The 27,727-nt window shown below is 43.0% G+C and overlaps 1 protein-coding gene across 2 annotated transcripts in view; it reads left to right on the forward strand.

The window, feature by feature from the left end:
- COX10 (cytochrome c oxidase assembly factor heme A:farnesyltransferase COX10) overlaps positions 1-27,727 on the forward strand; it is a 127,097-nt gene that overhangs the window by 30,726 nt on the left and 68,644 nt on the right. The window lies entirely within an intron of this gene.

Consider the following 27,727-nt stretch of genomic DNA (forward strand, 5'->3'; position numbering starts at 1 on the left):
TCATGACCTGAGCCAAAGCCAAGAGTCAGACGCTCAACTGACTGCGCCACCCAGGTGCCCCACTAATATATTCTAAACAAGCATATCCAGCTTTTTAAAAAAATCAGTAATTCAGTATTCAGTAAACTTGGTGTGTGTGGAATCACAGAATATATTAAAAAATTAATTAGCATATTATTTTTAATGCATCGTTTTGTCCCCCTTTTATTTTAAACATCAAAATAGTTGTCTAAAAATTAGTTCTCCTCCTACCCCTGCCTGGTCATCGTGGTGTGTGCCCCCACGCATCCTTTCTCATCAGATACCAGAGTGAAAAAGTCTTGGCTAAAACTTAAGGAAAGTTGTTTTCATCACCAGAACACCCACGAGGAGTTGGCCCAGTTTTAAAACAGGAATTCAACTTACAAGTAGGAAAACAGCGTGGCCAAGTGGATATATAAGTTGGCATTCTGTAAAATATGGGAATTTTAATTTGATGATGCCTCAAATCATTATGCTTTCACAATGTGTAATCAGCTGTTTGGGGAGGGATTGATCTATTTCAAATAGGGTTTATTTTTTGTTACCATTTTTGTTACTATTTTTAATGTCCAAACAGTCTTATAGGGAGGTCCGACTAATCCTGCCGCACTCCAAACGTACCGTCCCATCCCGTCCTATCTTGTAAACTACGGGGCAGCTCTTCCAAGCTGTTCTTCCTTCTGCTCCCCTCCCTTGTTGCTTGGCTAAGAGAAGAATCCTGGTTTCACAATGAACATGTTTTTAATGAAATTTTGAATAGAAAGCAATATAAGCAAAATGGATTTGTGTTGCTATTTTGGGTCTATTTCTCAAAATATTTTTAAAATTATTACTTTTATTTAGTTATAAATCTAGGTCATGAGATTAAGCGAGGAACACATTCTAGTTTTCAGGCCCCTTTTTTCAGGTGAAGAGCTGTACTTATCCTTGAGACACTAGCTGCTGTCTCCTGCTTAAATTATATAGATTTAAATAAAAATTTAAAATGAAAGTGTAGACATTTAGAAAAACAGCAACAACTAACTAATAAGCACCAAATGGTTTAGAAGTCCCCAAACATTATAAAAAATAATAGAGTTGCCTTGAGTTTGAGCTGCTGTCTCTCTCCCATCCCCCGCCCTAAAAAAAAGGTAGTTCAAGATCTTATCATGGAAAAAAAGGCCTGTCACTAGATGACAGGAAATATCTAGAGAGAAAATATCTAGAGAGAAAAAAATGGAATGATTTACATTTCGGCAGAAATTTCCAGAAACTGAACATAAGCTAAGGTGTTAGAAATTTTAAAAGTCTAAATGTGTTTGGCTGCTTTGTTTTATCATCTGTAGGAAGTATATTGGCTACAAGGGTGATTTAGGGTCTGTGCATCTCAGACTACTGAGAAGAACCAGACGACGTGATGGGATTCTTTCTGGAACCGACAAATCGCATTGTCTGCCTCTGTCTGTTAGCATTCCCTTCTTAGGTCGGCTTCCTAGCCCTGTTCTGCACTCACTCACTCAGCCCTCCGCTTCTTCCTTTGGAACACTCCACGTCCTCCTCCACAGTCGCTCATCCCCCGCAGGCTTCTTCAGTGCTGTGGGTAACATGGGCCCTTAATTTCTTCATTTTCTCGTATTCCTCATATCGCCTCCTTCCACTCACCCTGGGCTCCAGTTTCCTTTGGAAACATCACAGTGCTTAAACATCTCAATGGTCACCGTCATTGTTGAATTCCACTGTTGTTATGGTAACGGTAACCTTCCCAAATTACAATATTTTCTCAATTTTGTTGGAAGGATTTTAGTTCTAGTATTATTAAGCAGTCACATAAAATAAAGGAAGGTGAGAACATTTTCACTAGGGCCTTTAATTAGCGTAAGCAGAGCGAAGAGCACTGGGCAACAAACCTTTAAGTGAGTTTTGAATAGCAGGTAGATAAAGAAATAGTTGCTGGTGAAAAGCCAGAGCTTGCTGTTTTCTTAGGGAGCTGGTATCCAACTTAAAGAATGCATATATGTGGTTGGTATGGATAAAAGTTTTCAGCTTCTAACAGAGTTCTGTGGGAGAAAAAAAATTTCTTTCTGTCTGCATTTATAAAAGGATTCGAAAAACATTTCATATTTTTTAAATACTTCTTTTAGCTGTTATTAATTTAGAGTGCTTCTTCTTTGTACCCTACTTCTGTGATCTCTCTGTGAAAGTAGGAAAAATAAAGCTTTGGAAAACAGTTCCTACATTTGTTTTTGGGAGAGAAAATGTGCTTCAGCTTCTGATTTATGAAGTAATGACTAGTGCATAAATATATATATATATTAGAAACCACTAACATTAAAACGTAAGAAGGAATTACATCCATGTTTTGTAAAATATATGCATGCTTCGTTTGAAACCATAGTGAGGCCTGAAAGCGGGTGTGCCTTCCAAGGATGAAAGCCATCCATAAAATTTAGCAACTGAAAGATAAAATGTGATAGATGGCTTCGACTGATCGAATCTTGAGAAACAAGCGACTCAGAGTGAAAAGCTGAGTAAATTCAAGTGGCATGAATTTAAAAAATTGAAAAAGATAAGAACTTGTCAGAAAATTATCAGCATAATTGAGTATTTGACGTAGTAGATATTGTTATAATAAACTGTATTTGGGATTGTTTTACTTATGTTACATAGAGGTGATTTTTTTTTAATAGAGGTTAGGAGTGGATGTCAATAAATACATTTCTGCAGGATCCATTTTATTGGTGACCTGCTCGTCCTCCTGATGGAGGTGCCCCCACTTTCGCAATCTGTGCTCTGTTGTCGCAGCTTTGGGCTTCTGAAGCCACCACGCACATTTCTAAGTGTTTTCAGAGGACAAGATAGGAGAAGTGACATGGATGAGGTGAGGGCTGCCAGCCAAAGCATACATGAGACTGATTTCACTTGGAATGTAGGGTCTTAACAAAATAACTAATTGTTGACATTCATGCAGTGTTTTAGAGTTTACAAAGCATATTTACATAAATTATTATTTAAACCTTACTACCCTGTGAGGTAGGCGGCATTATTGCCATTTCTATTTGTAAAACATTCTGTTTTGCCTTTGAATTATTCTTTTTTTTTTAAAGATTTTATTTGTTAGAGAGAGAGAGAGAGAGAGCACGCACAGAAGGAGAGGGAGAAGCAGACTCTCCGCTGAGCAGGGAGCCCGACGCGGGGCTCGATCCCAGGACCCTGAATTCATTATCTGAGCCAGAGGCAGCCACATAACTGACTAAGACACCCAGGCGCCCCCAATGTTCTTTTTAAAAGCAACATTTAAAAAAAATGTGTTATGCAAATAATATTTCCATTGCAGATCAGTGAGAAAATATAAATAAGCAAAAATAACAATAACATTCTTTATTTTATGTTTTCCTTGTGCCAGGCACTGCTCTCTGTTTCAGAATTACAGCAGAGGACAAATGGAAACCTCTGACTTTGTAGTGCTTATATCCCACCAGCCAAATAGATTCACTTGTTAACATTTTGATTTGTATTATTGTGGGCTTTTTTTTATACACACACAATCGCCACATATATGTTAATTTCTCATAGAAATGATTTATATGTATAATACATATAGCTTCTATATACTTTCTCCTTTAAGTAATGTATCATGAACACTTTCCCACGTCAGTATTCGCTATAACATGATTGTATATGGGTATACCTTGATTTGTTTAATCAGTCTCTCTTTATTTGACGTTTTAGGGATTTCCACTCTTTTGCCCATGTAAATAATGATGAGCCAAAATTCTTATAGCTAAGTATTTGAATGTGTCCTTAGCTATTTCTTTCAATAAATTACTAAAATCATGTGTTAAAGGATATGTAGTTTTTAAAATAAAAATTTAAGGGGCGCCTGGGTGGCTCAGTCAGTTAAGCGTCCAATTCTTGATTTCGGCTCAGGTCATGATCTCAGGGTTGTGGGATTGAGCCCCGCGTCGGGCTCTGCACTCAGCGTGGAGTCTGCTTGAGATTCTCTCTCCCCCTTCCTCTGTTCCCACTCTCTCTTACTCTCTCTTTAAAGAGATCTTTTAAAAAAATAAAATAAAAAGTTAAAATCAAAAAAGATATGTATTGTAAGTGCAGAGAAATTCCTTCCCGGAAGGTCTTTTGTTTGTGTGTTTGCTTGTTTTAAATCACCATATGCTTCTATGTGGCACATGTGAAGGGCTCATCCCCAACACTGCATGTTAGGAAGTCTGTGCCAGGTTTGCAGGTAACGTTAGGTGCGTCCTTTTAATTCAAGTTGTTTTGATTACTTAAGAGGCGGAGTTTTTTGTTTTTGGTGGGGGAGGCTTTTAATGTTCATTGGCCATTTGTGTTTCCAGTACGTTCTAATGTGTGCAGATCGGATTATTAACCCTTTGTCACGTAAGGTCTGAATATTTTCTGCAGTTTTCTTTCAAAGTGCAGACGTTTCATATGTTTGTGCCGGCAGATCTTTTACTTTTTAATATAGGGATTCTCAGCCTTGGCCCTCTTGCCAGCGTGGGTTGGCTGACTTTGTTGTGAGGGGCTGTCCTGTGCTTTGTGGGGTGTCGCCCGGCATCCCTGGTCTTTACCCACCGGCTGGTATTAGTAACACACCCCTGAGTTGTGACAACCGAAAATGTCTTCAGACATTGCCAGATGTTCCCTGGGGACCAAATCGCCCCTGATTGAGAACCACTGCTTTAATGATTTCTACTTTTGATTTCACTCTTAGATCTTTACCCAAGATCCTGGCTCCAATTTCTGCCTCAGGCGTTCTCTGGCTCACATTTCTCTCTGTGTAACTACCCATTGATAGCTGGGTCGACCATATGTCCTGGTTTATGCTTGTGTTCCTGGCGTGATTATTAATAATGCCCCCTTTTCCCCTCTCCACTGTTCCAGTTTGGACAAGAAATTATATGGGCTCTATTCATAGCCCACCTGTGCCTTCAATCTTTCACTCGAAATGAGAGGTGGTAAAAGCACCTTTGTACCCAAAGACCTGGCCTGGGGTTCTGGCTTTTCTCCTCACCCGTGTGCGGACTGGACAGGTGGGGGTTTCCTCACTGCAGGCCGGGCCCCCTGGCCTGCCTCTCCTTCACCGTTACTGTAGTCACAGACAGGATCCACTGCTGGGCCGAACTGTGGAGCTGCGTGTGCACACAGAAAACAGCTTAAAGAATCTTCTCCACTGTTCCTCTGTTAGTAAATCGTTCAAGAATGTTGACAATTTCTTTTGTGTTGGATTGCTTTCATTTTTACAATACCCCTGGCAGATACTGCTTACACGGTTATCACTGATTGCCAAGGTAGCTGGTTCCCTAGGTGGGCAGCATGACCATTGGAAATGTCTTCCTCATACGGAGCCAGAGTCTGCGTCCTCATAGCTCCAACCTGTTGCTCATAGTTCTCTCTGGGAGAGCTCATTGTGTCTTCTTCCATGTGACAGTACTTTCAGGCTATCACTTTCTTACCACGGTTAATAGGCCCTTGTGGTATCACCATATAATTCTTCATCAGTATCTCTTCCCTAGAAAACTCTCAACTGTGAGACCAACGATTGCGACTTACTTATCTTGTACATCTAGCACCTCTTCCCCACAAGCACATAGCAGGCCAGGAGGGTGAAATTCCCAAGGAAGGCATGTTGGGAATAAAGGAATATTGATGGGGGAAGCAGGGAAAAGTAGCAAGAAGTGTTCATCATAATAATAACCGTAGCTAACACTTACTTAGCACTTGCTATATGCCAAGTAATGTTCTAAGCATTTTATATCAGCTCATCTGCTTAAGTCTAGGTTCATTGGATTTCCCCTCTCCCCCCCGAAATGGCTTTTTTGAAAGATCAAATAAACGATGAATGAATTCATAACCTAGACTTAGCTCTAAGAACCCAGGGACTTTATTTTGGAGAAAATTACAAGAAAGGCACAAAACATAAGTAGACTTTCAGATCTGCGAGGTAGGTTATAATTAGAAAGTAAAGCTGATAAGGGTATGTTATCTCTAGGCTCTAGTGTCTCTGGGAATGTTGAAGAGTTTTTATGAAAGGCAATGAAAGAGATCAAGAGGTGTGAATGAAGCAAGGTCAAGAAGAGACGTGTTTTTTTGTTTGATCCTGACAGTACTTGAGAGACTTTTCATGGCTGAAATAAGGTAAAAAGGAAGAGCTTTGGATAAAAAGCTCTGAATTATAGGGTGGGTAGGGCCACAGAAAATTCACAGCCTTTTAAACTCTGAAAGGAGAAACAGATAAAGATTTTTCTGTTTTCCCAGTGAATATGAGATTAATATCGAATACATCTCTCTCCATTCTCCCTTTCTGTGATGTCTTTTGTTTTGACTCTGCAGTCTGCCTTGAGCGATAGGAATTGACTTTCATCTTCCTTGTTGAACAAAAGCTGTTATTAAACGTGGTGGCGTATTCTAGGAGAATAAGACCAATGTTAGCAAACATCAGTGATGTGATTCATAGAACATCCTATGTGTAAGAAAAATCAATATGAGAAATATACTTTTCCTCTGAATGTTGTGATTTGTTTGACTTTGATGTTCTAACCGGTGGGCAACTCGCATTCATTCAGTGGCCTCTGAAGTCCATAACTTGTGGCTTATTCAGATGATTCACATTAGCTACTGCACTAGATCAGATCTGCCGAGAGTCTTTGAATAGCATGTGGGAAAGAGTCTCCAACTAAATATGTTTTTTATATAAGGCAAATGATGAGCATTACTGAAAAATGTCCAAAAGAAAATGCACTTTAAATGTGGAGTCTCTCTTCCTGAATTTATATAACCCCAAATAGTTCCTAAATTGCATTTGATTCCCCTCTCCGGAATGATCCATCTAAGTAGAGTGAGTTTGGCATTGGTATTCATAACCAAAATAACTCTAGGTCAAGTTTTGCCAGCAAATGCAGAGACGATGATAATGTGAACATAGATTTGTAGATAGTATTTTGTAATTTACGCGCCACATTAACTGGCCATTGTTTAATTCATTTTATTTATTTTGCTTCTTATGACATCTCCGTGAGGTGACATTATTCCGGTCTTGTGGAAGAATACCGATCACATGTCTGAAAATGGTCAAATCGGGAGCAGAACCTGTGGACCACGGACTCCAGGTTCACTGTGTTTTCCTCCCGATTGACATGTCCTGGTCCAGTCACCACTTCAGAATAGGGTTATTCCCATTAATACGAGTCTTCCTTCTACCAAGCTAACTGCAGACATCGTTGCTACTAAGTGCTGGAGGTGAAGGAGCCGTTGTGGGCATGGTAACAGAGCCGTCTCTATTCCGAGTGGAGGATTTAACGTGCTTTGCCTTTGGAAAGCTAAGTGCTCAATTAACGGTAGTTGTTTTTATTGATGTTAATATGAACATGTGGTCTGTATTTAGCCCATATCCTCCATGCTTTCAGAATCTGGTTATGCATCAGCTGTCTCCCGTTAGGGTCTCAAGACAGAGAATGGGAAGGGAAGATGTGTTAATTTTCCAGTGCACTGAGAGACTTGGGTTCTACTTGCAAACTGTAATATGTGTGTGTGCGTATGAACATACGTACGCACTTCTTTCGAGTGTGCATCTACCTGTGTTTGAATTCTTCACATTTGAAAGTGTGGTTACCATTTCGTAGGTGCTGTGGAATGGTGTAGTTGGTTCTGGTAAATCTAAGAAGTGCTGGTAAAAATGGTTCATGAATCAAACAGCAGATGTTTAACTGAGACATAATGGAAATAATACCAATTTGGATTTTTGGAGTTACGATTCTTGGCTTGTGTCTCTGGGTAGTATGTTGTGATTAAACCTGGTTTGGGGGACTCAGAGACTTGCCCCCTTCCTGGATGGCTCCATGTCATTCCAACACGAAATCAAGCCGAGTTTCTTCCCAAGTGATCTCTCTCTTCTTTTCTTTTTGTCCTGTTCTTTTCTTTTTTTAAAGATTTTATTTATTTATTTGACAGAGAGAGACACAGCCAGAGAGGGAACACAAGGAGGGGGAGTGGGAGAGGGAGAAGCAGGCTTCCCGCTGAGCAGGGAGCCTGATGTGGGGCTTGATCCCAGGACTCTGGGATCCTGATCTGAGCTGAAGGCAGATGCTTAACAACTGAGCCACCCAGGCGCCCCTGTCCTGTTCTTTTCTTTCTCTCTCTCTCTCTTTTTCTTTTTTTCTTTCAGTCTTAGTTATGTTTTGCCTTTCCTGATAGTCTGTTCTTCTCAATCCCAGTAGCCTGTTTGTCTTCTGCTGTGAACTACAGACTCCCCCCCGCCCCACCCGCCGTTAGGGGGACTCCCAGCTGACTGAGGGCTGATGACATGGATGCGAAGCTGACTGTGTGGCCCGTCCCCGGGAGGCTTGTACGTTACCTTATCTCATACGCACTCTCTTTGCCTTGGTGACAAACTGCTTTTAAGGTTTAATACATGAAAAATTTTGATGCCTTGATATTTGTACTGTAAAGTTGAGAGTCATTCGATGATTCTGAATTCCCTGCCGAGCTCCTAGACACTTGAAAGGAACAGGAGTAGGAATCGGGGTGTCTGGGATGGACAGTGGGACAGATTGTTCTACCCATGCTCTTTAACCCAGACCAGCTTTGGAGAATTCTTTGTATTGCTATTTCCAGCCAGTCACGGAGCCCCAAACTGCTTCGGGTGAGCAGTTAGACCTTTAAAAGTTGTGTGTAAGTGATTAAGTAAATCCTAAAAATTCACATTTTCACGACCACCCAGTTCTGTCTTATTGAATTTCTAAGAAGTTTTAGAAAATATTGTTTGGCAAGAAGGGGAAATTACTTACCTGTGTGATTAATCTTAAGGAAAATTTCACTCTGGCATTTCCTTCAGATCCTATGCCAGATTTCTCCCGGAAGCAATGATCACGGAGGGAACAAAGAAATTCTAAAGGATTTGAATGATGGAATGTAGAGATAGGATGAAACAAAAGAGAAAACTTGGTAGTTAATAAGATTTATGTATACTTGTAATCTAGAGTGTCCTTATGCCTTAAAATATACGGTGCAATCTTAAAATACTAAGATAATATGCAGGTCTAGGTTTTATTCCAGCTGAGGTTCCTTTTGGACTAGAAGATATTTACCTGCTAGCTTATAAGAAAGAAGACTAACAATGAAATAAAAATCTAGTAATTTATCTGAATAATGTCATTCTGGTATTGCTTTTGGCACATGTATGGTCGATGGTCTAGAACGTGCTGTAGTTCACGCTATTGTCATGAGGTGAGCCAAGTAAGGAGGATTAACCAGTGCGGCGTGTCATTTCCACGGGCAGCTCACCGAAGCTCCGTGCATAAAGATCCATCCACTTTGAAGTTACTGTTGTCCTCTCCTAATTAAAAATACCTTAAGGCCAGATTCTTAGTTCTTGTAAAAATACTCGGGGATTTGAAAATTGGGGTATTAGTGAGGAACAGAATGTACCGAGCCTGGATTCCCTCCACGATTTTCACTTACTCTTGAGTGAAGGACCGAGTGACTAGCAAAAGAGCTTATTTAAATAAGCGTGCGGTTAACCTTGGACAGTTAGGCAGTCCCCTGATTCAAGGTCTGATATGTTTTCTCACAAGAAGGGCAACAGTTGGTAAGTCTTTCAACAGGTAGATATTCAGCCATCCCAACTACCTCTGGGGTAAGTAAAGTGAGGTTACACTAAAAAAAAAAAAATGACCCTTTTCATAAGTACTTGGTGAACATTCAGGCTTGAAGACTTGGCCTCAATGCCTTTGAAAGACAGGAAAATGTGACTGGGCGCGTTCTCACTTGCACAGAATTTTGTTCATTCTGCGTAGTTCAGGTTAAAATGATTGAGGCAGGAGAAGCTGTTGAAATCCCCTTGACGTTTACCTGCCTGTTGGAAAGAAATTTCGATTCTCCTCGGACCAGAAAGCAAGACATCATTGAAGTAGCGGCAAGTGCTGATGCTGTATGGTGGTCTTTTCCTGAAAGTTACTTACAGAAAGGATCCTCACGCATTTATTGATGACTTTTGCTAGTGATGGAAAAAGCTGTCCCTGCCCTGAAGAAGCTGCCACTAGTGGAGGAAGACAGACATCCAGGTAAGTACAATAAAACAAATATGCTGATACTGCCCTAGAAATAGGCATTGCCTTCGGTGTAGAAAAGAAGGCGTAGGGAGTGGTCATTTCTACCTGTGAGGTCAGGACGGCTTCCCAGAGAAGGGACCGGAGCCTCCGAAGGAAGGTTAGGTGGGTGTTTATCAGGTAGATGTGTGTGAGAGAACTTTCCAGGCAGAGAGAACATCCTGAGTAAAGACACAGCACATGTGAAATTTTATGAATAGGAGATCTCTTGGGCACCTGCACACATTACAGTGCAGCAGAAACAAGGCCCACAGTGCCGTGGATACTACGAGAGATTTGGCTTAAGAAGTTAGCGGGACAGGTCATATAGGGCCTTGCGTGCCTGCTCAGCATCCAGACTCACCCTGTAGGTGTTGGGCAGCCACTGGTGGGCGTTAGTATGGCCATAACACGGCCAGTGGCTTTCTATTAGTCTAAGGAGAGAGAAGACAGTCCTAACTTTGACCGACAGACTCTGCATGGCCTGTTTCTTCCCCAGCCTCTCCTCCTTCCACGGCCCACACCTTAGATCACAGGGTCCGCCTGGATCTCCGCTAAAATGTCACCTAGCCACAAGCGTTTCCGAGCACCTGGTACGTGCCAGGTGCACAGTGCTAGGCACGCAGATACGTCGCTTCTCTCGTGGTGTTTCACATAGGACAGCAAGAGTTGGGCAATAGGGGCACCTGGGTGGCTCAGTCGGTTAAGCACGTCTGCCTTCGGCTCAGGTCATGATCCTGGAGTCCCGGGATCGAGTCCTGCATCGGGCTCCCTGCTCAACAGGGAGTCTGCTTCTCCCTCTGACCCTCCCCTCCCTCATGCTCTCTCACTCTCTCGCTCTGTTCAGTAAATAAATAAAATCTTAAAAAAGAAGAAGAAGAGTTGTGCAATAAATATATTAACAACAAAGTACCAAGCAGGGGACAGGACTATGTGGAAAGTAAAAGCAGACAGTGCCGCCATATCAGGGTCTGCACAGACTTCCTGACCCTCCAACCTGTCATCTCTTCCTCCTGCACCACACCATGCCGCTTTCCTTTGTAGTGGTTTTAAGTGGACATTCGGGCGATCGACTGTAAGCTCAGCGAGGGCGGGGACCCTGTTGGTTTATCCACAAATCAGGGCCTGGCGCCGGGGAGTTGCTCGGAGGCCAATAAGGACCTGGGGTCAAGGACAGCCTCGGGGCAGGATCCGTGTCCGCCCCTTATTCGCCCTGTGACTTTGGACAGTCGAGTTATTCTGGCCTGACAGATGAGGTTGGTGAGAAAATGAAATGATACGTTTAGTTCTTAGAGAAGGGCCTGGTACTTAGTAAGCATGCAATTAATGTTAATTATTATTACCATTTATTTATAAACATTTATTGAATGAGGAAGGGAGGTGGGAGATCTGCTTTCTCTAAAAGTTGGTTTAGCCATTCTGTGAACCAAAGCTGGAGGACAGACCGATCCAGATAACAAAGTGGGTAAGATCCTGAGAGCCTGAAGGGCATCACCAGGAGAGACTCAGAGTTGAAAGGGCCCAGTCGATAACCGGATGTCCGTCCTAGTGAGGAAAAGACAGGTGGAGGCGATTTCGGACATGGGTGGAGGGCCATCCCATGAGGCAGGGGATCCGGAAGAAGGAATGAGTCTTGGCAAGGAAGTAATAATTCAGCTTGGATTTGGGGGGTGGGTTCCGGGTTTGCTGTGCTTTCTCCCAGTATATCCAGGGAGAGATGAATCGAGCCCTCGGTGGCTCCCAGGAGATTTTGGCAGGGGATGGAGACAATAAGCGTGTGAAGGGCTGGCCCCATAAAGCTGCTGGTTGGCAGACAGAGGAAAGTGAACGAGTGGGGGCGAGGAGGGGAGCGGTGCAAACTTAAGGACAGTCGAGAGGACAGGACCTGTAGAGCCGCAGTGGTGTTAAAATCTGTGATGTGTTCTGTGATGGGAAAATAAAGATACTGGACAAATGGAACAAAGGCTGTGGCACAGGAGTGTGAATGGACCAGCCTAGAATAAAACCTGCGTCCTTACTTGTGGGTGCTCTGGCCTCGGCCTCCATTCTTCTCCCTCTGGCACCCTGCTCTCCCCACACCAGCCGACTGTTTCCTTGCCAGCCCCTAGACGTCGAGAACTCTCCGCCGCAGTCTTGCCCGTCCCTGTGCCCTCTGCCTGCTCATTCCCCTCCCTGCCCTCCCATCCCTCTCCTCTGGCATATTCTTTCTGGTTGTTGTCTGTTTCCTAGAATGTCAGCACTGCGAGAGCAGAGACCTGGTTTAATCCATCGTTCATTCCCCAGTGCCTAGAAAATTGTCTGGGGTGCAGTAGGAGCTCAATGTATGAATGAGTGAATACGTGAGTCATGACTGTTGCCCGTTGTTTGGTGGGAGAAATAGGCATCAGTCAAAAAATCACACAGATGCCAATTACAGCTGTGGTGAGGGGTGTGCGTTCCGGCACACGGGACGCCTGACCTCTCCCGTGAGGAAGAGTCAGCTGGATTGATGCCGGGTCGGAGACCAACCTGGAGACCTGTGCTTGGCCCTCATTGCTCACTTTGTTCTTCCTATCGATGGCTTCCTGGGGTGGGGCGGGAATTCCCTGGGGACGGATCTAGCCATCCCACCCTCCCTCCCACCCCCCTCAGACTCTTGAGTTTCTAGGACTGTAATTGTGTTTGTAGGGAGCAGTCTTGCTGGAAAGTGATTATAGGCAAGCCTTAGAAATGAGATTTTTTTTTTTTTTAAAGCTATTCCCTGGTCACAAGGAACTCATTTTAGTCACCCGCAGTGACTTTTTCCGTTTTCAGAGACACATGCTCTCGGCTCTCTTCCTTACCTGTTTTACTTGCTGTTTTAGGGCTGTGTGGTGGCCTTGATGAATGGGAGAGTGAGCTGAGCAAGGGGAGCTGCTGCTATGATTGGCCCAAAATGCAGGCCCCGTGTTGCTAGAACCTCCGCTTCTTCAGTACAAGCTGGACACTTGGATTTTCATGTGAAATATCCTGAGTTTTAAATGTTAAATGTTGGCTCAACAACAACAACAAAATTTGCCTGGAGGACCCCCTCCACCACCCCGCCAAACACACACACACACACACACACACACACACACACACCCAGTTCTGGCCTTCGAAATAGGTTATATAATTCATCAGCATTTACCAAAGTTTTGTTTTTAAAAAAGAAGAAAGATCTACCTTCTGAAAATAGAATTCTTAATGATTAAATAGTGAAATGCGGTTTTCTCTCATTGTTACCATGCCGAGAAGAGTGCGGCACAGGCTATCTCAGTAGCTTCCTTAGAATCAAGCCCTGGATGCTGAAATGTACTTTGTGGATTAAACTGCTAGCTTTCTTGGCCATGTGTGGCTTCTCCAGCTATACCATGGAGGAGCTCATTATTTTTAAATTAAAAAAGGGGGGATGGTAAAGCTTTAGCATCCAAAAGGTAAAGGCGAGGAGGGTCAAGTAAAAATTACTTCAAGAAACACCTGGAAATTTCAAATGTGTTTACAATTATTTCTCCACCGATGGCGCGTTATGTTTCAGAAAGTGCCATTAATCGTAATAGAATAACACACAGCTCTTTGTGAAATTTAAGTCCGTTGAGTATCAGTACCTTCAAAGACAATAAAAATCCCAGCCTGCATTTATCTATTCCCCTGTGAGGAGTTACTACAATGTATATTGTATCATTCCATGTGAAATTCTTTGGCTTAATCGTCTCTCATTTATTTGCAGTTGTCTGAGGTCAGCTTTCCATCCCGCAGTTGTCAAATAGCTGTCAAATTAAGAGACCAGATCCTAAAGTTCATTTACATTTCACGCCATTCCATATCCATACATTTTTCGGCTTAAGTATTTGAATAGTCATCCACATTTCTTAATCATCCTGCCCCTCATTAGCCCATTTCTTCCCCCGCAAATGCCTACACACACATCAAGTGCGATATCCTAAGTATTTTTATTATTTTCCAGGCATCGTTTTAAAAAATTCACATGAACTTTTAACAACAACAACAACAACAGCAACAGAAAATCAACTTGAATTAGACAGCCAATTAATTTCACTCACTGCTCTTTTTTGCAAGAAGAGAAAATCCAATCAATTTAAACATGTCACCCTTATTTTCATTGTCATGCTGCTTTTCACCCTTACTTTTATCATTTCCGTCAAGTTGAAATCTAAATCGTAATTGGCCGTAGAATTCTTAATTTGCTTTCTAAAAGTCGGCATAGGGGAATGTAATAGTAAGGAATTCAGCATTCATTTTTAATAATTCGTTGATCAAAGAAATATTCCTGGATAGGCTGTTGATGTTTTACTACAAAGTATCTCAAGCTGCCAGCAGGTGACATTGACACTCTGCTGCTCTATAAACGAGGTACGAAAAGATAAACTGAGGCATCTTAAAATCTTGGAAGAGTGTATTTGAGCAACAGTAGATTTGAATTGGGCAGCACCAAACCGGAAGTGATTAGGAAGGAGCATCCTACGGACAGGAGCCAGGAGCCAGGAAAGAGGGGGAAGCAAAGCAGGGAAATTATTTGGGAAATTATTTGATTGGCTATAGCTTAAGCGGTTGCCTTATTTGGGAAAGTTGGCCGTTTGTGATTGGTTGCCCTTGGGTTGTTCTTTCTTAACCTTAAGGCGTTACAGGCTCAGGTTTTGGTTTGCTTCTGTCCTTGCTGCTAAGGTATCAGAACCACCTCGGTGTAATGGCCTCCTCGTTCAATTGGCCACACTTAGGTGTTCGAGGGATACTGTGCAGTTCAGTCATTCGGTAGAAGAACTACAGTCATGTGTAATTGTTAGTTGTTCGGTAGAAAACACCTAAGATGGAAGCTCTTTAAGTTTGGTTATTAGATCAGTTAAGTGGTATAGCGCAACAACATTCCCATGTGAGTTATATTTAACCTTCTGCACTAAGGTCACTTAAACCAATATTTGTTTAGCACTTGTTTTCCATAAATTTGTGTGTTACACCGGGCTTAACCTTTTCTGGATTTTGACACATTCTACTCTGATCTCAGAGCTCCTCGTCTGTTTCTCCGTTGCAACATTTATTAAATAGCACATTATGTTTTTACAGATCTGCAGGGTCCACTGGCCTGTGAGCCACTCTTTGGCTAAAAGGACATATTTTATTTACCTAACTCCCTGGCACTCGGTGAATGGCTGTTGAATAAATGAATGGGAAAATGAGTCAGCAAATGAGAACCTACGTTCCCAGTTCCCGGGGTTAAAAGAGCCTAAATAAACATTGTTCCTTTGTTATTCTAACTTCATGGAAGCTATTATTTAAAAATGAAATTACATTTTACAAGGTAAAGAGGAAGATAATTCATTGTGCAAATTTTCTGGGAAATTTAGTAGTCATTTTTGAAAGGATTAGTATTGAGATCGTAATAAAACAAGTGAAATTAAAATTGGGTAATGCTAAGCAAGCAGATAAAATCAAGCTAAAGTGAATGACGTAAAAGCGTAAAAGTTATCTACGACAGCAAAGTAGGTTCTTTCACATGATACTAAACAAAATTGTGTATTAATTTCATCTCCTTTGTCATTTGAAGGTTTTTAAAAATTATTCTTCATTAATCGGTGTTCCAAAGTGATTTGGAGATACTGTTATGAGTTATGTGTTCTCTGTTATTATGACAAATAGTGAAAACACAGGCCAGTGATACATTTCCTTGTCAGAAACTTCATTACAGGGATGCCTGGGTGGCTCAGTCGTTAAGCATCTGCCTTCGGCTCAGGTCATGGTCCCAGGGTCCTGGGATCGAGCCCCGCATCGGGCTCCCCGCTCAGCGGGGAGTCTGCTTCTCCCTCTCCCTCTGCTGCTCCCTCTGCTTGTGCTCTCTCTCTCTGTCAAATGAATAAATAAAATCTTTAAAAAAATAATAATAAAAAGAAAGAAATTTCATTACAGACAGAGAACTTAGGTGGGAGATACAGAAACCCAGACTCTCCATATATCCTACTATCTACCCAATGGCTCCACTTGGATTTCTGCAGGATAACTGAAATGTAACTTCTTTTTTTTTTTTTAATTTTTTTATTCACATATAAGTAACTGTTATTTTAGTGTCAGGTGTGCAATCTGATGATTCAGCCATCGTATACATGTCTCTGTGCTCATCACCATCAGTGTCCTCCTAATCCCCTTCACCTTTTCCACCCATCCCCCCACCCTCCTCTCCTCTGTCAGACCTGTACCTCTGAAACAAATAATACATTATATGTTAAAAAAAAAAAAGATAGTAGGAAGGGAAAAATGAAGGGGGGGAATCGGAGGGGGAAACGAACCATGAGAGACTATGGACTGAAAAACAAACTGAGGGTTCTAGGGGGGAGGGGGGTGGGGGGATGGGTTAGCCTGGTGATGGGTATTGAGGAGGGCACGTTCTGCATGGAGCACTGGGTGTTATGCACAAACAATGAATCATGGAACACTACATCAAAAACTAATGATGTAATGTACGGTGATTAACATAACATAATAAAATGAAATGTAACTTCTGAAACCAAACTCCCGATCTTTTACCTCGAACCTGCTCTGACTGCCTCTCAGCTCCTGTTAACCAATCCTATGTGATGGTTGCAGGTCAGAGACTTTGGAGTCTTTCGTGATCCCCAGTGTTCTTTCATACCCCACATTCAGTCCTGCAGGAAATTATGGTGATGGCGCACACACACACACACACACACACACACACACCCCTGCGGGGGTTCTGGGGAGTGGGTGGAGGATGTTTGAACTCTCCAGCTGATTCTTACAATCTTCACATTACCAGGACTATTGTCCCTTGCCTGGGTTTTTTTTTTTTTTTTAAGGATTTTATTTATTTATTTGAGAGAGAGAGAGAGCACAAGCAGGGGGAGCGCCAAGCAGAGGGAGAAGCAGGCTCCCCGCTGAGCAGGGAGCCCGATGTGGGACTCGATCCCAGGACCCTGGGATCATGACCTGAGCTGAAGGCAGACGCTTAATGACTGAGCCACCCAGGCGTCCCCCTCACCTGGGTTATTGTAATAACCACCTAACTGGTGTGGCTCCTTCTGCCTTGGCCTTCTCCAGTCGGTTCTCAGCACAACATTCAGGGTGATGTTCTAAAACATGAGTGGGATCACATCCCCCCTCTGCTGAAACCCTCCAGGCCCATGTGAACACTGTGCCACCCAGCCCCCGATTCTGTTTCTTCACACTAGCAACTCGTTTTGTTTTTTTAAGTCTTGAGAAGAAGAATACAGTTCATAATACATGCCACATACAGAATGTGTTCATCTACTGTTGATGTCATGGAGAAGTTGGCTTCTGGTCAACAGTAGGCTGTCCACAGTTAAGCTTCTGGGGAGTCAAGTTGAAGGTGGATTTTTGGCTGTGCTGGGGGTCAGCACCCCTCCCCCCGTGTTGTTCAAGCCTGTATATTCAAGCCTTACATTTTTAAATATTCAAAACTGTCATTTTATGATGGCTTCTTCCTTGAGAAGAATAATTAGAAAGACCTTAGATGTTAATGTGTGGATTCTTTTAAAAAATAGGTTGTGGGGTGTGACTTAACTTGCTTTGGTTTTGAATTGTCAGCTTCTTATCCTAGGAAGAAATGCCACTCTTGTAAGAGCTATATTCCTATATACTCTGGATTGATGTCTGTTTCCAGAACCACACCCTGTTAAGTAGTGTATCTCTACTCTACACTTGAATATCCGGGAGAACGAGGCTTCCTGCAGTGCGTTTCTTTTTCAAGACTTCTGTGGTGCTTCTCATCACTTTATTGTTGCAGATGAATCATTGTTTTGAAGTCCTTAAAAAGAAAAATTGGGATTTTAATTAGAACAGTGTTGTATCACTAAATTTATTTGAGGAAAGTAGACATCTTTGCACTATTTCTTTTTTTTATTGCAATTATTTTATTTTTTTAATTTATTTTATTTTATTATGTTACGTTAATCACCATACATTACATCATTAGTTTTTGATGTAGTGTTCCATGATTCATTGTTTGTGCATAACACCCAGTGCTCCATGCAGAACGTGCCCTCTTTAATACCCATCACCAGGCTAACCCATCCTCCTACCCCCCTCCCCTCTAGAACCCTCAGTTTGTTTCTCAGAGTCCATCGTCTCTCATGGTTCGTCTCCTCCTCCGATTCCCCCCCTTCATTTTTTCCTTCCTGCTATCTTCTTCTTTTTCTTTTTTTTTAACATATAATGTATTATTTGTTTCAGAGGTATCTTTGCACTATTTCTTATCCAAGAGCGTTTCTTAGATTTTAGTCTTAATTTAGATTTTAAGATTTGCTATCACTCAAGGACAGGAAGGTCCTCATAGAACACTGGACAGCATTAGATCTCCTAATCAATGTGAAGATGAATTCCACTTTCAGAAACGTTAAAATGTAAGGGAGAAAAGCACATAGAATCAAATACGCCAGTTTTGTCCTGTTGGCTCACGCTATATATTTTAGTAAAATGCAGTTGCTAAAATTTAGAGCTTATACCTTTCTTTTTTTTTTGAGAGCATTCCACAGCTTTCTTAGTCAGCTCTTAAATTTTTAGTTTATTTAAAATAGTTTCATTTTTCAACCATTTTCTTTTTATACCTGCCTGCGCTCAGGCAGCTTTTTTTCTCCCATACAAGTATGTGGTCATATCTTCCTTTGGTTCTTCTTTTATGGCATTGAGAGTAAAAAACAAATGCTTTCCAGAATTTCCTTTTTGTTTGTTCCTAGTAGGATTTTTTTCGAATTTACATTCCGCTGCTTCCCACCTTTTGTGTTGGGACATCCGTCAGTCCCACTGTTTTTGTTCTGCTTTTATTCAGCCTTGACCTCAGGCATATTCAGGGGTGGGCCTTTCCACCCCAGCAGATGGTGCAGTATTTACGTGAGGCTACAGGGCTTGATGCTCCAATCCTCCTCTCCACTCCTGTGGTTTGCCACCGTGCATACATTTCTCCCACCTATCTTGATGGTAGAGTCTGTTCATCTGCCCTGAAGTGTTTTATCTCCCGGTCCCACTTCCTATATTTTGTAGAAGTCTTAATGTTTGCTTTAGTGAGGCAGTTGGCTCATGTATTCAACTCATGTTCTACTATTTTGTCTTCAGCCGAGCGCCTATTATATATACCAGTCACTAGGCAACGGCGTTCACAGCGGTAAGCAAGAAACAGACACGATCTTTCCTCTCAGTGGACCTAATGCCTCGTGGGGAGTAAGGAGGCGGACAGAAATTAAATAATCGCAAGTACCGTTTGAAAATTAGAAGATGCTTTAGTGAGTGCTGCAAATGAGAGATACTGCTGGTACTATTTGAGTTGGTAAAAGTGATGGAAATGATGCTGGAGCTGAGATCCTACAGATGAGTTGAGTTTACCAGGCAAATAGGGAGGAAGAAGGTTCTAGGCAGAGTGAATAACGTGCACAGGCCCCATGGCAGAAGGGAGTGTGGTTTAGAATACTGAGAGCACTGTGAACGCACAGAAGCAGGGACGGGGACACGGAGGGAAATGAGGCTGCGTAAGTGGACAGAGATCAGACTGTGTGGTGTATGGTCTTAGGGGCTATGTTAAGTTGTTTTTTTTTTTTTTTTTTTGGAAGAGCATTTGGGAGCCATTGTCATGCGTTAGCAGTGAGAGATAACTTGATTGAATTTGTTATTTGAGCCAGAATGGACACAGAACAGCCAGGAGGCTTTGCCACACTCTAGGCAAGAGGTGGTGATAGCTTAACCAGGGTGGTGCTAGAGGGGGCAAATTTGAGAGATTTTTAGGAGATAATGAATAGTCCTTACAGACTGATAAGCAGTGGAGAAAAAGGGGAGAAAAGTTGTCAAGGATGACTCCTGGAGTGTAGCTTGTAAAATCAAGTGGATGGTGATACCACCTTTCACTACTCAAAGAGGACCTAGATTTGCTGGAAGGACTGTTGAGTTCAGTCTGGAAATGTTGAGTTTGAGGTGCCTTCAGTGTAGCCAAGAGGAAATGTCAAGTAGACAGATGGATATATGGGGTCTGGAAGTCAGAACAGAAAAATGTGTTGCAGATGGAAATTTAAGAGTCATCTGCATAGAGGTGGTAATTGTAGCTGTGGACATGAGTGAGGTCAATTGGCTCAGTCCCAGCCCTGAGGAGCCACACTATTTCATGGCACGTGGAAGAGGATGACCTTACAGAGGACACTTGAGAAGAAAGCCAGGAAGAAAACCAGGGTGCCACAGAAGCAGAAGGGCATAAGTAAGAAGAGGGCAGTGGCCAGTGGTGTAGAATGCTGTCCAGAGGTTAGTGGGCTGGAGACTAAGAAAGTCTCTTGGAGATGGTGATGAGGAGATCATTGGTGGTCCTTAGGAAGAGCTGTTTTGATAGTGCGTTGGATGCGGAGGCCACGGGCACGGTGGGGCAGAATTCCAGATGTCATTCACACGGGGTCAAAGTGCATGGTACTTTAAGGAGTTGGAAAGAAGCCAGGTTGGAAAGAGAAGTAGAGGGTGATGAAGTGGCCGGTGTGTTATCCCCATGGCAGAGTGGTGGATGACCCTGTCCTCCGCCAAATGGAGCTAGAGGTCACGAGCAGGTATACCAGCCCAGCGAACCCCGCTGTCTTCCCCCGTTGACCGTGGTGCTGTTGGCCGCTGGCATGTTCTTCCCCACCTGGTTCTGTGTGTATGAGGTGACCTCCACCAGGTACACTCGGGGTGTCTACAGAGGCCGCTCGGTAGATACTATAGGAGTCCCCTCCCTGCTCCTGTGTGTTGGCATCTGTGCGTGGGCTCCCGAGGGCTCCGACCAGGCAGCTTCCCCGGATCCCTGCTTTTGTAAATTAATTTCTTGACCCACTGCTGGAAGTGTCCCACCTGCTGCTCACGATACAGGCAGATGTGTGACCATCAGAAAATAAAAGAATTAAAAGAAGGAGGTGACACAGAAGCGGCCAGCGTGGGACACTTCCCAGGGAAATGACGAGTGAAAACCACGCCCTCTGGAATCGCGTCCCCAGGCTCGTCCAGGCTGGGTCTCTCCAGCTGACGGCTTCGTATCTGTAAAGCTTAGATCGTCCGCAGTACGGAAGTTAGGATGCGGAGGATCAGGATCTCCGTGACACTCCGTCTTCCCATTCAGTGTCGGTCGTGTTTCCCTTTCCTCCGTCTGTCTTTCTGGATTCTGCACGTGGTGTCACACTCACTCTGCCGACGACTGACTTTCTTCATGGTGGATTTCGTTCTTTAGTGTTTCTAGTGCCGATTTTAGTTCTGTAATGATAGTTTTAAAATTATTCCTTCGTTATCTTCCAGCTCCCTTTTCATGTTGTGCCTGCCTCAGCACTTCATCTCACCTTTGATTTCATGCTTTATGATCTGAATTCTGTTATGAATAGGAATGAATATGACATCCATTTAAAAAAAACTATATATATTTATTCCCAGATACTTTCTAAGAACGATGACGAGGAAAAAATAATAAATTGCGAAACTTAAGCCGGAAGCAAGGTTAACGGTTAGGGGTTCATATCTTAGTACCCTGCCCCATTGCTGTAATGGACCCAGCTTAGCCACTTCAGCTTTAAGCAGCCCAATAACAACATGAAAGTGAAAATAATCCTGACTTCCAACAGTTGCAGTGTCCTGATAGAGAAGCTGGATAGCATGACGGTTAAGACCACAGCTGTGAGCCGAGGTATGTGACATGGGGCAAATTAGTTAGCCTTTCTGTGTTTTGGTTTCTTCATCTGTAAAATGGAGACAGTAACAGTAGTATCTGCCTGTATCATGTGCTGTCATTGGAGACAGGTAAATAGAACATTATTTCTACTCTTGCAACCTAGTGGGATGTGAGCTGTATACACAGGTAACCGCAGTTGAGCATAGAAAGTAAATAAGGGAAATGAAGCGGTGTAGGATATCATAGAAGAAAGATTCTCTCTGGCTTGGATGGTGGAAAGAGTTAGGGCAGGCTTCCAAAGGAGAGGGTGCATTGATTTTGAAGATGATCAGGTGGTTTTGGTCAGAAGAAATAACCTGAGCCCAAACGGGCTCTAGAAAGCACATATGCAAACATGCATGTGTATGGTATGGAAGGACCTAGAATGTCAGGTTGCAGAAAGGAAGTAATTGGCCATAAGACTGGAGCCATATTGTTGAGTGTCAAAATTGCCTGGTAGGAGATCGGATTTAATTCAGGAGGAAATAAAGAGCCATTGACATAGGAAAAGCCTGGAGGCATGTTGACCCGGGAGGGTATGATTACCACAGCCCCTGCAAGTGCAGGCAGTGGAAACTCAGAAATGATGGTGATAATAAGGAAGAGGAAATGAATTTGAGGGGGAAAAGGGGGCCTTCCTTCTGAGAAAGTTAATTGACTTTGAGCTCTGACTTTATTACTATGCAGATGCACACGTTGGCCTGGGTGGCAGCCTGCATTTTGTGATCCGTGTCCTCTTCTTCGAGAACACGTCAGCGTGCAAACATCTCTGACCAGTGACTGTCACCCAGTGAAGCCAAAATACAACCTGCCATCTGTGGTCTTTCCGAATCCACGCTAGCCTACTTTTTGTAGTTTATCATGGTTTCTTCGGTTAAAGTTTTTTTTTTAAGGAGTGAAAATCAACTAAATTTGATACAATTATAAATAAGACTGGTGAGAGAAAGTATTTCTCTGGGACTTTTGTGAAGAGGGATTAGCAGTGGTTTTTCATGAAACTGAAAAAAAAAATTTTTTTTTTAGAAATGCCAAACTTTCTATTTAAATTTCTAGTTCTCGCTTATTCCATTAATTAATTCCCTAACTTGTTGCTACCTAGAAATTTCAAAAATGTTAAAATTTGGGTGTATTACAAGTGAAACAAACTTGGCTAATGATCATTTCTTACAAATTCTTACTCTTACTTTAAGCTCTGCAGTGGTAGTGGTGGGACCAGGAACTTTCTTTCGTTGCTGCTCAGATGACAGTGGCGGTATCCGTGGAGAATAAACCCAACCTGTTGCTTCCAGTCCTTCCTTTTGGGTGATTTTTCTCCCTTAGACGTTTTTTATTGACACTTGTCCAATTTGCTGAAGGATTGGGTGAGATAGTCAGCGGTCTGTCTCTTGCAAGAGGAGACTCCTATGTGTCTTTCTGGACATCCTTGAAGCCTGTGAAACCTGATCTCACCAGAGTCGAAATCTTACCATTATCAGAGTTGTAAATAGAGAGCTGCTCCCTTTTCCAGTCCACACATGACCCTCTTCTTTCAGGTATGTGCCTGATAATCTGCCTCCACCTTCTATCTGATCTGTTACTAGATTGGTTCCGTTGGGTCGGTCCCTGCTTCTGCTGGAACAGCATTGGCGCTCTGTGCCTTCATAAGGAGTCCCCCAGGCTCTGCATCTGCACGCTGGCCAGGTGGTCCTCTCTCCTCCCAGTCTCCTATATCTTCTGGTTCCTAGTCAAGTGGGTTATGCTTTGAACTTCCCGTTGGGCTCTGCTCACCGCAGGTAAGCCCTCCAGGTTTGTGCCTTGGGCGACTCACTGCTTCCCCTGCTTCTGGCTCAGCTACTCTGTAAATAACCGTAATCATTTGATGATGATAATAGAGAGCATCACTTTAGGTCACAAGGCACTTTACATACATCATCTGATTTTATCTTCCTAGGCATTGTTTTCACAACTTGACCATGAAGGAGAAGGATGCCCAGATAAGTTAAGTGCTTTGCCTAAGGTCGTTTGGGCAAACGGCAGAGCTAGAAGTCATTCCAGTTTTTATATGACTCTTGGGCTCTTTGTGGCTGGACTCCGACGTACCCCCCTGATGTCTAACCTTGTTTGACCAAACCTTCACTCACAGTGCGTCTATTCCGATTCTTCCCTTCCTTTTGCCATCAGATTTTTGGATTTCACCTGTTCCTGTGACGTTTTCTGCTTGATGCTTTAAGGCTTGTCATGCCTCTCTGTTCTAGCTCCTCGCAGTAGCCTGAGCTTTTCCCAGGTGCCAGGCTGACTGAAGTCTTGGTGGGTGGCAGTGACTTTGTTGAGACTGAGGAAGAAAAATGCCCTTGACCAACTGAAAGAGGTCCTGCCAGGTGGTGAATGGCGCTGTGATCCTGGAGAGACTTGGCCTGCTCATTGCCATAAGATATACCGCCCTGTTCCTTAGTCATCCCAAAAGCCAAGGTACTGGACATTGGTCCTGGACTGATCCATTGGCCAAAATACCATTGCTTCAGGAAACCACGTTAAATTAATACCTTTCATAATTTTGCCTCTGGGGGAGTTGCCGCTACGTGGAGTGGACCTGGTTGAAAAAGGGCTTGAGAGGGGCGCCTGGGTGGTTCAGTTGGTTAAGCGTCTGCTTTCGGCTCAGTTCATGATCCCGGGGTCCTGGGATCGAGCCCCACCTCGGGCTCCCTGCTCACTGGGGAGCCTGCCTCTCTTTCTCTCCCTCTGCTCCTCCCCCGGATTCGTGCTCGCTCGCTCTCTCTCTCCCTCTCAAATAAATAAATAAAATCTTGAAATAAATAGAAAAAAGAAAAAGAGAAAGGGCTTAAGAGCTGAAGCCACGTCCATTAAGCAGTAGAACCAAAGGACATCTTAAGAGGATGTGGAGAGAGGCTGAGGAGTGAGACTAATACTATAATGCCTTGCATTTCTAAGCACTTCACAGTTTACAGAGCTATGTCCTGTGGCAGATCTTTGAGGTACATGGGGTCACAAGTGAGCACAGTAGGAAACCAAGGCTCAGAGTTCAAATGCCTTGTCTTGTACCAAAGCTCAAACTCAGAATCCGTTTCTTCTATCACTAAACCTACTGGTTCTTCTGTCGGCTCACGCAGTAGACTTCTGATCTGGGGAAGTGATTCCCAGAATTTCTCTTTAAGCTGTAGATTCAGAGTCTGCTGTAATGAATCTGTATCTCCAGATCACAAATCTCTTCTCAGCAGCATTAACTGAATAATTTTCTTGAGATTATATGACTAGAATGGACTCACGTAGGCAATATTGTTGATACGTGAGCTGTGAAAATTAAAACTTTCTCTAAGAATTCCAGATTTCCCCCCAGTTGTGGATAAAGTAGCCTGGAGCATGATGGAAACACATGAAACTAATTTGTCTGATTAAAAAGAAAAAAATTACACAAATCATAAAATTAGGAAGGCAGTTTATAATGGAAGGCATTAAATGGAGAACATAAATGTTATTTCTGTGGTCTATTTGGTATTACGTTTTAATGTAAATAATGTTTCCCAAAGAAACTGTGAAATTGATTAATAAATCCCGGCTCCTCCCCTGTGAGGCAACGGCGAGCAGGCTCGCTGTCCACGTACAATGTTCTCAGGCTCACGGGGGCGTGGAGGGGCTGCCAATATGAATAATATGAGAACAACAGGTGTGCGCAATTTATGTGCAAGAGTAGTTTAAGTATCTTTAATCAGTCCGTTTTAAGTCAAACCATATGATGTTCAGACAGAGACATGTTTGCATCCAGGATCAAGTACTTTTCCCTTGCCTCAGTGTTCCCTATTAGTAGTACCCAGCTGTGAAACTAAGCTTGCCTCTTGTTACTTAAAAGCAGATAAAATGTTTACAACAGTTACAGTTGATTGCATGGTGGTTAGTTTCACATTTCTCACTCCGGTGGCGTGACAGTGGGTCTCTAAAGAATAAATCAGGTACCTGCCTCTTGCTTTCTGCTCAGCCCAGCTATAAATAGGTTAGCTGTTGCATCCCAATATTGCAGGATGACCACTCTGTTAGATGCACGTAGCTCTTTTCTGGCGCTGGCAAGATCTGCTTCGTCTAAACTTTGTGAACTGTGAACACGCGTTTCAGAGCTGTATTTAGGGTTCATGACCCTTCATTGTCATTTCTCCCAGGACAGAGAGGTGGGGGATAGTTGCCACGAACGAGAGCCCTCTCCTAAGAATCGTCCACAAGAAGCCCCATTCTGGATTTTTCCTGATTTCCATTAACACGGAATTAAGAGGTTAAAGTAAAATTTCCACAGGACAATTTGAAGTCTGTTATTTTTCTTATTCTGTTCAAATATTAGAGCTCGGGTGTGCTGTGGCTAGTCCCGCTGTTCTTTGTTGGTGTGGATTTGTTCTCACAGTTCATGTGCACATGTAATTTGTTAATGGGCCTCTTGATAATTAAGATGGTGTATTCATTTCATAACACCCGGTTGTTAGGTGATTACTTATGGGAATTACATAAAGAGGGAAAAAATGACCTGTCATGTTCTTGCCCTCGGTGGTCCAGTGCAGAGAGCCCTCCTCAGCTTCCTCGGCTTCCCCCCTGCACTTTGGTTTCTCGACCTGTCGAAATGTGAAAGTCTTCGTTCCCACCCTGAGGAGGGATGGTGGGGGTTAGGTGTTTTCATGCTGTGCGAGTCCGTGGCAAGTGTTGGGTATCATTTGTTCCATGGCGAGTCACCATCATTTTATAAATTAAGCTTGAAACACATATCCTGCAATTTTAGAAATGTTCCTTTTTGTGTAAAATTATTTAAATCTCCTTCTTCTTCCTCTTGCATTATCTGTTTTCACTTCGGTTCGAGATAGAGAATGGCCAGTAAGAGCAGGTGACAAATTGATTTATGAGATGCCGCTTGGGTTCCTCCCCCCGAAATGTGAACAATGAAATGTGAACTTCGTCTTTAAATGTGTTTACACAGGTTGTCAGCGATGAACGCGCGCTGGTAAAATAACTACAGGAATGTTTTTACCCTGTCACCTCCAGTTGGAACATTTCATGGAGGCTCTGACTTAGAAGGCTGCAGCCCCACAGCTGACAGGAAGGGACAGCATGGCCTTCTCGCCCACCATTGTCATCTTATTAATAAAAATGTTATGGAGTCCTGCAGCCGTCCAGAAAGGAAGTTGAGGTGCCCTTTGTAACGTCTGCAGTGTGAAATTTGCTCTTTGCTGAATTAGCCTCGTGCACTATCAAGGGCCTTCCCTGCCACTGAGAGGGAAACACTGGGGCTGTTGAAAAATAAATTTTTGGGCGCCTGGGTGGCTCAGTCGTTAAGGGTCTGCCTTCGGCTCAGGTCATGATCCCAGGGTCCTGGGATCGAGTCCCGCATCGGGCTCCCTGCTCAGCGGGAAGCCTGCTTCTCCCTTCCCCACTCCCCCTGCTTGTGTTCCCTCTCTCACTGTGTCTCTTTCTGTCAAATAAATTAAAAAAAAAAAAAAAAAAAAAGAAAACGAAATTTTTACTTGAATCCTGAAAACCACATTGTAAAATTTAAAACATACTCAGAGGCCAGTATTCAGAGCCGGCGGATGAAATGCAGCTCATTTGAGAGGCAAATAAATTTGAGAACGGATTACAAAGGGAAATGCCGTGGGTTTAAAGAACTGAACCAGGACTCCTACAAGTATGAGTGGTTGAGGCCTATGTGTATTCATCTTTTTTGTATCTAAGATCCCTGAGAAGACTTCACAGCTCACGTTCTGGGTAGTAGAAGGCATCCAGTTCACTTTCAGTCTTTAAAATACACGTCAGTACTTAAGTAGGGTAGACGGCAGCACTAATCATATTAAGCACAGTGTCTGAACTCACGGTGAATGCATAATTAATGTATTGTTTTAGAGGACCTAATATATTAGTCAAGGGCAAGAGCTTCACGCAGAGCCTGTTCTGTGGGCGAGGAGGGCTCTTTGGTGGT

Source organism: Halichoerus grypus, chromosome 2 (assembly GCF_964656455.1).
Source record: "Halichoerus grypus chromosome 2, mHalGry1.hap1.1, whole genome shotgun sequence".
NCBI lineage: Eukaryota > Metazoa > Chordata > Mammalia > Carnivora > Phocidae > Halichoerus > Halichoerus grypus.